The sequence below is a fragment of the Pelophylax lessonae genome, assembly GCF_965119305.1.
Source record: "Pelophylax lessonae genome assembly, chromosome: 6".
NCBI lineage: Eukaryota > Metazoa > Chordata > Amphibia > Anura > Ranidae > Pelophylax > Pelophylax lessonae.
The window spans coordinates 299,207,721-299,221,098 of NC_138773.1; the positions used below are offsets into that span (position 1 = coordinate 299,207,721).

The window sequence follows — 13,378 nt, forward strand, 5'->3', positions numbered from 1 at the left end:
TGGGGCTGTCCCAATAAGAAGAAATTCCAAGAAGAAATTTGAGGGGTACGAATCGTGCTACACAGAAAATTAATATTACAGAATAAAATTTTATACACAAATCAAATAGCTTGAAGGATAGGTTCACCTTTAAAAAAAAATAATAAATGCATATTTTTTTGTAGGTAGAAAATGTGCATTTAATATTTTTTTGTAAGGAGTCTGCAGAGCATTGCACCCTCAATCAGCAGATCACAGGTTGAATTTCCAGCTGCTGTAGACTCTGAGCATAGCTGTCTGTCCATACCTCTGTTACCTGAGAGCAGGATGATATATGGACTATATACTGTAGGACGCTCACCAGTGCCCTCACAACTCATTGAAAACTACAAGCCAGCAGCTGCAATGGATGATGGGCTGTCTGTCTCTTACATTGATGAGCATGGAAGAGAGGCCAATGTGACCAGCTCTTTCAAGGAACAAGTTCAGAATCAAACAGACCTGGAGTAGTCTTCATATATTTTTTGAGAGATATGGTTGATAAATATTACTGTCCCATTTGAAATAATCCAAACCATATTCTCAGTGTCCATTAAGTAGCTGTCCATCATTTTCTTGGTCACCCTGCGCCCCTAATAGGCACAGGGTGACTTACACATAGGAGGGGCCTAGGGAGCTGAGAGAGGGATTTCTCAACCTCTACAAGGTAAGCTGGGTTCCATGGGCCCCCCAACCAAAGTGACTCCCGTCACATCCTCTAGCACCAGCTTTCTTTGGGACTATGAGATATCATGAGACCAAATAATGAGAGCCAAAAAAGAAGCAGTTGCTGGAAGATGTGAAGCGATGTGTCCCAATAAACCATGTCTTTTGGGAACATTCACCCTTTAATGTGCCAAGAAATTAATGTGGCATCTTGCCATATTTTGGGTGGTACGCTTTTTATTTTTTTTTAGCCCACATAAATCTGTCCCTACTGTTAAAATAAATAGTCATTTGTCTTTGCTCCCCAGGCCAAAGGTTTCCAGTCCTTGCTTGGTCCACTGTCACAGAGCTCTGTACTCAAGTCACTGCTATTGTACACTATGCTTGTATAAACACAATATAGAAACATTGACAATACCCATAACAAATAATTTACCTGGTTTACACTCACAAAAGTCAGCATGACAAATGATCAGCCTTTGATATTTACAGACAGTTGTAAAAATCAGTGATTTTTACAACTGTCTGTTAATTTACTGACCAGTGGCGGCTGGTGCTCAAAAATTTTGGGGGGGCGCAAAAAGAAAAATGTAATAGGCATTGCTTCGCGGCAAAAAACGCGGTAAAAAAATTGCGTGACTTTGAGGTCATGGTACAGGCATGGCACAGGTCAATGTACAGGCATGATGGCACAGGTCAATGTACAGGCATGATGGCACAGGTCAATGTACAGGCATGATGGCACAGCTCAATGTACAGGCATGATGGCACAGGTCAATGTACAGGCATGATGGCACAGCTCAATGTACAGGCATGTGTCTACTCACCCTCCCTGGCTGCGCCTGCGGACTGCCTGAAGTCGACTGCCGGTCTGTGGTGGGGTGAGCTGGGATTCAGTCCTCTAGGGCCCAGGCAGGCTGTAAAGATCAGCTCAGCTCACTCATTAAGCACTATATATATTATATTTAACAGGCAGCAGGCCAACAATATATGAAGTACTACTAGTAATAATGTCACTCACTCACATGGATGGATGTCAGTACTAGTATGACAGTATTTAAATGTAATTGATTGTCAGTGACAACTGACAAGAAGACTTAAGCTGGATACACACTATCCAACTTTTGTTGGTAGATTTCCTTCAGATTTACGTTTTCTATGTAGTGCTAGGGCCTGCCAGATTGCATACAAATTGAAAGTGTTTAGGTTTGACCTCATATTATATGGTTTTGGTAAATCTAAAGGAAAAAGTCTTCAGAAAATCTTATAGTGTGTATGGCCCATTACTCTCTCTCTCTTTCTCTTCACCACTCAGGTCACACAAGTTGACTTGTGTCAGACAGACTGTCTGAGACTGTCACAGGTAACTCACAGCAGGTGACTTGACTGACTCTCTCTCACACACTCTGATTCCTGGCCGCAGCGCTGCCTCTCCCACCTCCTCTCCAGGGCACGCACGCTGTCGCTGACGCTGAGGCTCCTCTCTCCTCCGTGGGCCGCAGCTCTGCCCCTTGCTGAGCTGACTGACATCAGCAGCAGCCAGCAGGGAATCCTGGGCGGATCAGCAATGCGCTCGTGTGCTCCTGAATAAAGGCAAAAAGAATTAAAGAATTGTGTGATATTCCAGGATTCAAATCATTGAAGTGGTCATGGTGGTTAGAGTGTTCCTTTAATATCTCCCAGAAGAAGTAAACCTCTGTATACTGATTCCATTTCATTTCCTTATCCTCTGGTTGTGTTAAATTGGGAAGGGGAAGGAGGGCGCGGTGGCGCGGAGTGCACAGGGAGGGGGGCGGTTGGCGCGGAGTGCCACCTACCTGAAATGACTTTGCCACCTCCCTGAAATGACTTTGCCACCTCCCTGAAATGACTTTTTGCAGGTTGGGATGCCTGAGCTCCCTGCAATCGCATACAGTGAGGGGTTCAAATAGTTAAAGCAGATGGTGAGGTGCCAATACATTGCCTCCTCACCAGGCCCGGACTGGGACAAAAAATAGGCCCGGGCATTTTAGGCTGAGCAGCCCATTTTTTTTTTTTGACCAATGATGAACAACTACCGGTTTCCCTATGTTTTTTAGTTATATTTAGCCTGCACACCCATGCGATCCGATTCTGCAAATCGCGCTGCGTTTTGGAAACTGATTGCGGGGTGTCGTTAACCTAACATACACTCCACAATCTGTTTGCATGGACGGGTTGCTATTTAGATGAAGTCCGCATTTAGTGTGAACCCAGGCTAAGAGATAACAGGTAATTTTAGGGTACATTAAAAATATATTACCCAATTTTTGGGTAAAATATAAAAGATGAGTTTGTGTCAAGTAAATAAAATACCCAACATGTTAAACCTTAAGACTATGCATGCCCGAAAATAGCAACACATTTCAGTACCCTATATTTTCCATAGGCAAAGCTATTAAAGATAATAGAGGTCATCAGTTCAGAGTTAACCATGAAAAATGATCCTATAATTATTGCTCTCATTCCAGTGTGCAGGGTCATATATTACACGTGTAGTAAAATCAAGGTTTTTGTTCACAGGCGCCCCCAAAATTTGTATGTAGTTTCGTATGGTGGTGGTGGGATAGGGATGACATCAGTAGCAGTGGTAGTAGGGATAGAGGTGACATCAGTGGTAGTGGGGATAGGGGTGACATCAGTGGCAGTGGTGGTGGGGATAGGGGTGACATTGGTGGTGGGAATAGGGGTGACATCAGTGGTGGTGGGGATAGGGGTTACATCAGTGGCAGTGGGAATAGGAATGACATCAGTGGCAGTGGGGATAGGGGTGACATCAGTGGCAGTGGTAGTGGGGATAGGGGTGACATCAGTGGCAGTGGTGGTGGGGATAGGGGTGACATCAGTGGTAGTGGGGATAGGGGTGACATCAGTGGCAGTGGTGGTGGGGATAGGGGTGACATCAGTGGTGGTGGGGATAGGGGTGACATCAGTGGCAGTGGTGGTGGGGATAGGGGTTACATCAGTGACAGTGGGAATAGGAATGACACCAGTGGCAGTTGGAATAGGAATGACATCAGTGGCAGTGGGAATAGGAATGACATCAGTGGCAGTGAGGATTGGGATGACATCAGTGGCAGTGGTGGGGATAGGGGTTACATCAGTGGCAGTGGTGGTGAGGATAGGGGTGACATTGGTGGTGGGAATAGGGGTGACATCAGTGGCAGTGGTGGTGGGGATAGGGGTTACATCAGTGGCAGTGGGAATAGGAATGACATCAGTGGCAGTGGGGATAGGGGTGACATCAGTGGCAGTGGTGGTGGGGATAGGCGTTACATCAGTGGCAGTGGGAATAGGAATGACATCAGTGGCAGTGGGGATAGGGGTGACATCAGTGGCAGTGGTGGTGGGGATAGGGGTTACATCAGTGGCAGTGGGAATAGGAATGACATCAGTGGCAGTGGGGATAGGGGTGAGATCAGTGGCAGTGGTGGTGGGGATAGGGGTTACATCAGTGGCAGTGGGAATAGGAATGACATCAGTGGCAGTGGGAATAGGAATGACATCAGTGGCAGTGGGGATTGCGATGACATCAGTGGCAGTGGTGGTGATAGGGATGACATCAGTGGTGGTGGTGGTGGGAATAGCGTTGACATCAGTGGTGGTTGGGATAGAGATAACATCAGTGTTGAGGATAGGGTTGACATCAGTGGGAGTAGTGGTAAGGATAGGGATAACATCAGTGGCAGTGGTGGTGGGGATAAGGATGACATCAGTGGCAGTGGTGGTGGGGATAGGAATGACAATGTTCACTGCCACTGATGTCATCCCTATCCTCACCACCATTGCCACTGATGTCATCCCTATCCCCACCTCCCCACCACCACCGCTACTGATGTTATCCCTATCCCCCCCATCACCACTGCCTCATGGGAGGGGTGGAGATCAGACAGAGGGATGGCCGTGGGAGGGATGTGATCAGGCAGAAGGATGGCAGTGGGAGGGATGGGATCAGGCAGAGGGATGGCGGTGGCAGAGATGGGATCAGGCAGAGGGGTGGCGGTGGGAGGGATGGGATCAGGCAGAGGGATGGCGGTGGGAGGGATGGGATCAGGCAGAGGGATGGCGGTGGGAGGGATGGGATCAGGCAGAGGGATGGTGGTGGGAGGGATGGGATCAGGCAGAGGGATGGCGGTGGGAGAGATGGGATGAGGCAGAGGGATGGCGGTGGGATAGATGGGATGAGGCAGAGCAGAGGGATGGCGGTGGGAGAGATGGGATGAGGCAGAGGGATGGCGGTGGGATGGATGGGATGAGGAAGAGCAGAGGGATGACGTGGGATGGATGGAATGAGGCAGAGCAGAGGGATGGCGGTGGGATGGATGGGATGAGGCAGAGCAGAGGGATGGCGGTGGGATGGATGGGATGAGGCACAGCAGAGGGATGGCGGTGGGATGGATGGGATGAGGCACAGCAGAGGGATGGCGGTTGGACGGATGGGATGAGGCACAGCAGAGGGATGGATGGGATGAGGCACAGCAGAGGGATGGCGGTGGGATGGATGGGATGAGGCAGAGCAGAGGGATGGATGGGATGAGGCAGAGCAGAGGGTTGGAGATGGGATGAGGCAGAGCTGAGGGTTGGAGGTGGGATGGATGGGATGAGGCAGAGCAGAGTGTCTTGTAAAGAGTAGAGTGAGTAGAGTGTTTGTGTTGTACCCTTTCTTCCTTACCTTGCAGAGTTGCAGGCCTTGGGTGCCGGTTTCTTCGGTGCGGCTGCGCACTGTTCCCGCCAGGCCCGGATCAAGCGGAAGGGGTCCCCTCTAAGTCCACCCCCTTCACAGCCAGTCCTCCCCCACCAGTCCTGAGCTTAACCTTGCTGGATGGCGATGGCTGCGCCTGCGGAGCCGGCCGCAGTGAGCGCAGCCCAGCGGCTGCCAGCCTGCCACTATGCCTAGGACTAGGGACACTACACAGTGCAGTGACATACCCGGCCGGCCAGAAGAATATGCGGTAATGCGGCCGGCTGGCCGGCCGGCCGCGGAGAGGCCAGCTTGGGACGGGACTCATAGGGAGGGACACTGTCTGGGACTGGCACACAAAATTACATGTGCCCGAAGGTCGGCCCACCGGGCATATGCCCGGTCTGCCCTATGGTCAGTCCGGCCCTGCTCCTCACCATCTCTCAAATGTTCTCTGAAGAGTGATATGAATGCAAATCGCTCCTTAGACACCAAAGCAAAGCAAGTGTGAATGAGCCCTTAGAACATGTTACATATTTGGGATACATATGGGTACGTTAATTATGTTCTTGCAAAATGTGGAATTAAAGTATAACTAAAGGCAAAACTTTTCTTTTTAGATAGAGTGAAGAGGGATTGGAACATTGCTGCCTGTGTCCCCATTAAAGAGATTCACTCACTTTATTTTACATGTTTACCGTTATCACCAAAAGTGAAAAATCGCTCATCTGTGATGTTCCCAGAACAGGAATAGAGGGGAGATCTTCCAATAGGGACAATAGTTCTGGTTACAACTGGGGATTCTTTCATTTTGGATGGATTTCCTCTTACTTCCTGTTTTGACTGTGGGACAGAAAGTTTAGGGAAATCTCCCCAATGGGGCTCAGATGGCAAAAAAACCTGACAGGGGTTATAACCTTCCCTACTTCCTTACAAAAATTGAAAAAAAAAAACTGTTTTAGTGCTGCTTTGGCTGCCCAGGATACCAGGGGTTAAAAGTACACAAAATATCCTCTCACATATACTTTGCTAAACGAGAAGCGTCCGAATTACAAATGTGTGGCTAATTTTCTTGATAAAGTCCCCCTGAGATTGGATCAGGTGATTATAATGAAGGTGAACCCTCCCAATCAGAGATCAGTGTGTTGGGTGATCTCCATATATAAGAAGGAGCTCAGATTGTTGGGCTCACATGTACTGATCACCACCGATCTTTATTCAGCTCTGCACTGAGGCTTTACATTGTAAGTATATGGAAGAATCCTTCTCTAACCTTTTATAGTGTAAATTCTTAGACTAAAGGATGTAAACCAGGGCTCTTCACACTATGGTCCTCCAGTTGTTCAGGAACTACAATTCCCGTCATGGCTGTGAATGTCAGAGTTTTACAATGCCTCATAGATTGTGTAGCTTCACAACAGCTGGAGGGCCGTAGTTTGAGGATCCCTGATGTAAACTATAGATGATGGCTGGCTATTAATGAGTTATTATTTAGTTTGTTATTATACATGGATGTATTAATGTACACTCTTGTATAGTGGGTGTAGGGACTCCAAGCCCTCACCCTTTATCTGCTTGCCCTCTATTGGTTAAGTGTGTTCTGCCCTTTGGGTCCCATCTGCTCTGGCCATGGTTGACTTTTGAGGCCACCTGGCATGTTAATGGGGATAGAAAGCATTGTAGTAGGTTAGGATACTCTGTTGGAGCTCAGGGCATTGCCCCAGTCCCCCACCTAATGCCAATAACTTGTAGCAACATATCAATCTTGTACTGGTCTGGCTTTAGCAAAGTGACTTCTGATTGCATATGTAAGCAAGAACCAAGTCAACCTACCTTGAATAAAATGTGTATCCTGCCAGTGCTAAGCTTCTGAAAATGCTAGCTTCCTGGTGTCTGTAGTCCCTGTACAGAAGGGATTGAATCTGTATGACAGCCAGTTAACATGCATTATAAAAGTCATTAATGGAGGGATCTGTAGCTTTTTCTTTAAAAGCTGCTTTTTAACTTTTACTCTCTGCCTAGTGATGGGATGGACCATTGATTTGTTAGATTGTGGTCTCTTAGATCTGCCCAACCCATGTTTTAAGGTGAGTATTTTTGCCCTGGAATGCATATAAGCACAGGAACGCACACTTTAGAGAGGAAGTAAAGTCCCATGCATAGTTTGCACCTCTAGGTAAGGCTTACTTATAGGTACTGCAAATATCTCCTAAACGTGCATCATTTAGGAGATGTTTACTACATATGCAGTAGATGACCTCATTGGCGCATGCGTTCTGGAGGAACAGCCATTCTTCAGAATCCTGTGCTGTGAATGATGGTTCCCCCTGTGTATGCGTCATTGCAGCTCCAGCCAGTCACTGAGCCAGAGTCTGCGAACCCGGAAGGAAGACAGGTGAAGATGGATGCTGCGTCCAGCGATGGTTTCACTTTGTGATGCATACTAGCACATTATGCCTTTACCTTCCAGTTTTCTGGGGGGGGGGGGGGGGGGGAAGAGAATAAACTCCCAGCAGTTTAAAGCCGCTTTATGACACTGGATATGAGGATTGTGGGGTAAATGAAGACCTACTCTAATTTTAAAAAGACCCCTCTTGGCATACATTTTGAAAGACAGGGAGACCTTTGCCATTGCCCAAGCTGTGTGTTCCATAGACTAATGCACAAATGGCTTACTGTAACACATATTTAGTGAACATATGCTAAAAGGTTTTAAGGAATGAAAGAGTTATATGAGCTGAAAAAGATCACTACAGCTCTGGGGGAAAGAATGGATTCTCCTATTAAGACCATAGAACAATCTCAGTGATTAACCACTTCAATACAGATACTTTCACCCCCTTGCTGCCCAGGCCAGTTTTCAGCTTGTAGCGCTATTGCATTTTGAATGACAATTCCGTGGCCATGCAACACTGTACCTAAAGCAAATTTATGATTTCCCACCCCCCAGAGCTTTCTTTTGGTGGTATTTGATCACTGCAAGTTTTTTCTTTTTTGCTAAACAAAGACCAAAAAGTTTGGGGGGGGGGGGGAATTTTGATCGTTATAAAATGTTCTAAGTAAATAGTTTTTTTTTTTTTTTTTTTGCTGCACTGGTGGGTGGCACTGATCTGCCTCCCCCCCCCCCCCCCCAAGTGTCTGCACTGGTGATCTAATGCTCAGCACAGACCCCCCCCCCCTTCAGGACAGCAGACCAGTTCTCCTCTACTTGTGCCTGTCATTCGCAAAGCCGATCAACAGCACTTCACATTTACTATGTGACCATCTGTGATTGGGACACAGCTGGTAAAATGGTAAAGACCCTACGTCATAGGCTCTTTACCTGGATTGGAGATGCGGTGTGTCGAGTAACACACTGCACCACCGATTGCCGCTCTGTGCGCAACCCTTGGAGAGAGAGAGAGATTTTTTGCTGGCCTGAGCCTTGTTGGCCTAGGCCAAAATACAGCACTGACTACAACTGACATCGGTGCTGGAGGATTTCCTCTGTGCAGTGCTGTGATGGGTCTGAACAAGGAATGTAAGGCTATGGCCAGCAGCTGTCCCTGACTGGGGGCTCCCTCTGAGGAAATGTGTAATATCACTACTTGGGCCACCAGCCTACCATACTGTAATGGCCTGGTAGTTTATGCCCCTCTCCTTCCTTTCCAGCCTTGTCCTCCTCTGTAATAAAATGTTGTATTCAAAACCAGGTAGAGCCTTTGTAAATTCTATGTAGCTTAACTGGTTAATGGGTGCATCTTTGTTTTATAATTTCATGTGTTCTTCCTTCCAGAATCTCAGCTATGATTGTCCCCAAGAGCAAAAGCAAAGCCGATTTTTGTGGCGTGGACAAGTATTACTATATCGTCAGGCCAGACCTTAATTGTTACATGAGATCAACAAACTTTAATCATGGAGAAGATCTGGAGATCTTCAGCTTGCACCCATCCTGCAGGAATGGAGATCATTACTTGGCCTATGAGGATGACCACTTCTACATCATCAAGTCGGACCATTACCGTCGGGTTACAAACCTGAACAAAGATGAAAGTGCAATTGTTTATTCCCTCCACCCCAACTGTCAAGGGGGCAGTCACTATTGTTCGGCTTTTGGATACTTCTATATCATTTTTCAGGACCGAGGGGTCTATCGCCGAACAAAGAACATGAACAAAGATGAAGAGGCTGAAGAATTCACGCTACACCAGGAATGCAGAAATGGGCTTTACTATTTTGGTGTGAAAGATTACTACTATTTTGTGAATCCAGAGGACCAGTGGGGAGGAATTAAGTACACAAGATGTACTAACTTCAACAAAAATGAGGGCATTGAAACCTTCTCATTCCATCCCAGCATCTATAGCTTTCTGCCTGGAGGTCTGGCTATTGCCAAGGGCTCCTCTTTTGGTGAGTGAGTGTGCATCAAGACCATCGACAATAACTCCCAGACCCCCCTTGAATGGAAGAATCGGGTTGCCAAGAAGGTTGGATATGAGAAGGAGAAGATGTCCAGTATAGAGCACAACTGGAAAGTGTCAGCAACTGTCTCGGCTGAGACAGGAGGATTGAGTGCTTTGATTTCAAAGGTCCAGTTTTCCCTTTCAACTGAATATGGTGGATCTAGTACAAACACAGAGAAGGAGAATTGGAATGAGGCCACTGAAGTTGAAGAGACAATAACACTCACTGTGAAGCCCCAACAAAAAGTCTACATCTATGTCTACCAGATGGGCTTGGGAAAAGAGCCTGTGCTATATTGCCGGGATATGAGAATTCTTGACAACCCTACTCCACCTACTGATAACCCCCTGCCACATGCATGAAATTGGTTCTGGATTTCCAATGTTGATGTGGCTTCAGTCACTCCTACTGGCACTGTACCATTAAAGTGAACCTGCACTATTTCATACTGAGTAATGTAAGGCTTTCACAGAAGACACTTTGGGCAACTTGTACTTTCTTTCCCTGTAATCAATGCTCTGCTGCCATAACAGTTTTCTTTGTACATCCTGAATTTCTAACAAATGAAAACTTGCTCCGGGCTGTGGAACATTCCTGGCTTTGGTGTTTGCCCACCTGGACATCAAGCACTTGACTGTGGGGAGGCATGGGGGCAAATGTTCATAACTTCCCACAGCTGCATGTTCTGGTATCCCTAGTAACAGGTGATCAGGGGTGGCAGCAAGTGCAATCTATTTCCATGGCCTGTCTGTGAAGAAATCCTGTTGCTTTGCCCTGTATGACCAATGCCATGGCTCACTTAAAAATGAAAACCTTGGCAGGCTGAGTGGTGACCATTGCATTTGTACCGTAATGTTGAATAAATATGCTTTTGAAATTGCATTTCGTGTGTCCTAATTTTAAAGAATTCCACAAAGCACAGCTTCATTTAAACTACAAAGTTTTAGTGTTGTCACTTGTAGTGCGGTTACTAATTTAGAAAAATCCCACCCTACCCTGCTATTGTCGTCTACTCTATACCCCAGTTCAGCAAGAACTGTTGGCTGTCAATATTCTTCTGCAATTTTGGTCATAATGAAGTGGGGGTTGACCTTCTTTTTTTGCTTTTCTCATTTTGGTGCTATTAAAACTGATAGTTAACTGGGAGAGCAAATGGAACTAGCATCTTTTAGCAATCCTGACATATAACCGGACACGTGATTGCAGAAGATTAATTGATCCTACACGTGTAGATTACTGCATAGTTTGCCAGGTGGCAACTATTGCAATACTTGAACTATGTGCAATTGATCACTTCAAGATGCCACTTGAGTAGCTAAGTCAACCTGTTAAGTGATCAGTAGCTTCTAGTTAGGAGCACGACTATAAGCATCTCCTGTTGCTAATTGGTGATACTACAAAGAAATGTTATGTTGTGTGTTCATTTCTGCTTTTAAGGATTGGAGGGGGTCAAAAAGTTAGTCTGGTTGATGCTGCAAAAGATTCTTCCGACGGTAAGGCAGGCCATACATCATACATTTTTTTTTTTTTTTTTTTTTTTTTATTCCATTTGATTTACCTTCAACTATGTAGTGCAAGGGCCTGTCTGATTGCATACAAAGTGTGCGTGTGAGTGTTTTAGGTTTGACCTCATATTATGGTTTTGGTAAATCTCTAAAGGAAAATTGTATTTTGTATGGCTAGCCCTGGTCCTGCACCAGTCTTCATTCTGTATAAGGACTAACAATGCCCCAACCAGGGGCTACTTTACGCTTTTTAAAGTGACTTTGTGCTCTGCCTGTGCTTTAAAGGCTAGGGCTGGCTATACATTATACAATTATCCTTTAGAATTAACCAAAACCATAATGAGGTCAAACCTAATTTGTATGCAATCAGACAGACCCTTGCACTACATAGTTGAAAAATGTATGGCCTGCCTTGGTTCACCTTTTTTTAGTAACAGGTATTCAGGGTGTAATAATGCAGCAGCCATGGATTCCATTTCAGTGTGAAAACACCACAGCTGTGCAGGGCTCCATCATTTACACAGATCTGCGAATGAACTACAAGTCTGGTCTGCCACCATTTGCAGACTGCTGGGGGGCACGTTTTGTAGTTCACTGACACGGTCTGCCCATTTGGGAGATATAGGTAGCCAGCTGTACAGAGTCTGCAGGAGCCTGACATTGCACCCACCCTCTGCTGATCTCTGGTGCAATGCTCTGTAGGCTTTTTTTTTAACCACTTCCCACCCAAGGATGTACTCATATGTGCATGGGCTTCAGTGTTTCAGATGATGCATCCCGGTACTTTTTTTTTTTTTTTTAAGGCTGACAATTCTATAAAAAACCGAAGCGATCTGAGTGGCTAATAAGCCACTCGACCATTTCTGCGGGTGGAGAAAGGGGGTCCCATCATGGAGACCGGGAGCAATGACTGCCTGGGACAGGAACTGACGTCGCTCCCCTCTCTGCAACCCTGGAAACGGGTGCGATGAGTATTCATCGCTTCTGGTTCTGCCTCCCTCTTATGTGGCCAGAGAAGCAGCCAATCAGACCGAGCTGCATGGGGGGGGGGGGGGGGTCAGAGGAGATATTTGGAGTGTATTAGACCCCCAAATCTCTCCATAAAGAGGATCTGTCACGGCCCATGCTATCACAAGAGAAGTTGTTCATCCCTTGTGATGGCAATAAAGTTTGTACAAAAAAGTGTAGTAAAAAATAATCATTTTAACCACTTTAGCCCCGGAGGATTTTCCGGCTTAACGTTCAGGCCACTTTTTGCAACTTGGCACTGATTTTAACTGACAATTGCGCGGCCAAGCAACGCCGTACCCAAACAAAATTTACGTTTTTTTTGTTTTTTTTTGTTTTTTTTTTTCACACAAACAGAGCTTTCGTTTGGTATTTGATCACCTCTGTGCTTTTCATTTATTTACGATTATAATAAAAAAAGAGCGAAAAAATTGACATTTTCTACTTATGACAAAAATTGAATATATTTAACTGTCAATTTAGGCCAAAATGTATTTAGCTACCTGTATTTGACAAAAAAATTCTCAATGAGCGTATTTTTAACAGCTTTAATACCGAAAAAATTTACCCCATTCCTGACCAGGCTATATTTTGCGATTCGGCACTGCGTTACTTTAACCGGTTGCCGACCGCCGCACGACTATATACTGCGGCGGTCAGCCCCGGCCAGGCAGAGTGACGTATCGGTACGTCACTCGCCTGTCACTGACTTGCGAGCCTATCGCGGGCGGGCGCGCGCCCGCCGAGGCTCGTTCACAGGCAAGTCAGTGCGTGTGACCGGCGGACTCGATGTCCGCCAGTCACACTGCGATCGCTCCTGTGAAGGGAGAAAGACAGAGCAGCTTGTGTAAACAAGCTGCCTGTCAGTTCTCCCTGTGTAAAAGTAAAGATCTGACCGTTCTACTATGTAGAACGGTTGATCTTTGCTTTTACACCAATAGGAATGTCCCTACACAGTAGAAAGCACGCCCCTAGGACACACTTAACCCCTCCCTGTCCAATAAAGTTAACCCCTTCCCTGCCAGTGTCATTTTTGCAG

General features: G+C 46.2%; 1 pseudogene across 1 annotated transcript; it reads left to right on the forward strand.

Moving 5' to 3' along the window:
- The first annotated feature begins 6,586 nt into the window (after positions 1-6,586).
- LOC309558960 lies at positions 6,587-10,280 on the forward strand (annotated as a pseudogene). The gene is made up of 2 exons (XR_014226195.1): positions 6,587-6,627; positions 9,159-10,280. The product of XR_014226195.1 is annotated as an uncharacterized misc_RNA (transcript).
- Positions 10,281-13,378: the final 3,098 nt, after the last annotated feature.